We start from the raw sequence: 945 nt of genomic DNA, 5'->3' as shown, positions 1-945 counted from the left end.
ACATCTTGAGTTTAGGGTAACTCTTGGAGAAAATATATAATATTCACTTGAAAGAAAATACTCTCTTCTTAAAAGACAATATTGGTAACTTGATTGTTAAGGTGCCAATGTCTAAAAATAGAATGTTCTCACTCAACATTCAAAACGATATTGTCAAATGTCTGAAGACCTATTATAAAGATGTTTCTTGGCTCTGACATCTTCGATTTGGGCCTCAACTTCGGAGGACTCGATTTGCTTTCAAAGAAATAGATGGTGAGAGGATTACCTTGCATCAACCACCCTGATCAATTATGTGAAGGATGTTTACTCGGAAAACACTTTAGGAAAAACTTTCCAAGGGAGTCAAGTTCAAGAGCCCAAAAGCCTCTTGATCTCATACATACAGATGTCTGTGGTCCAATAAAATCAAACTCACTCGGTAAGAGCAACTATTTTCTTCTTTTCATAGATGTTTTTTCACAAAAAACATGGGTGTATTTCTTAAAACAAAAATCAGAGGTTTTTGAAATATTCAAGAAGTTTAAAGCAGATGTAGAGAAAGAGAGTGGTCTTAAGATCAAAGTTATGCGATCTGATCGAGGAGGAGAATTCACTTCAAAAGAATTTCAAGAATTCTGTGAAGCCAACGGAATACGTCGACTTCTAACAGTTTCAAGATCCAACAAAATGGAGTAGCGAAAAGAAAGAATAGAACTATCCTCAACATAACAAGGAGCATGTTAAAATGCAAGAGATTGCCGAAGGAGTTTTGGGCAGAAGCGGTTGCGTGTACTGTTTATTTGGCTAACTGATCACCAACAAGAAGTGTGTTGGGAAAGACACCACAAGAAGCATGGAGTGGAAGGAAGCCCGACATCTCTCATCTACGAGTTTTTGGATGCATAACTCATACACACATACCCGATGAGAAAAGAAGCAAGCTGGATGACACGAGCGAGAAGT

This window comes from Phalaenopsis equestris, unplaced genomic scaffold (genome assembly GCF_001263595.1).
Source record: "Phalaenopsis equestris unplaced genomic scaffold, ASM126359v1 Scaffold000002, whole genome shotgun sequence".
NCBI classification, from domain to species: domain Eukaryota; kingdom Viridiplantae; phylum Streptophyta; class Magnoliopsida; order Asparagales; family Orchidaceae; genus Phalaenopsis; species Phalaenopsis equestris.
Note: the sequence above shows the minus strand (reverse complement) of the source record.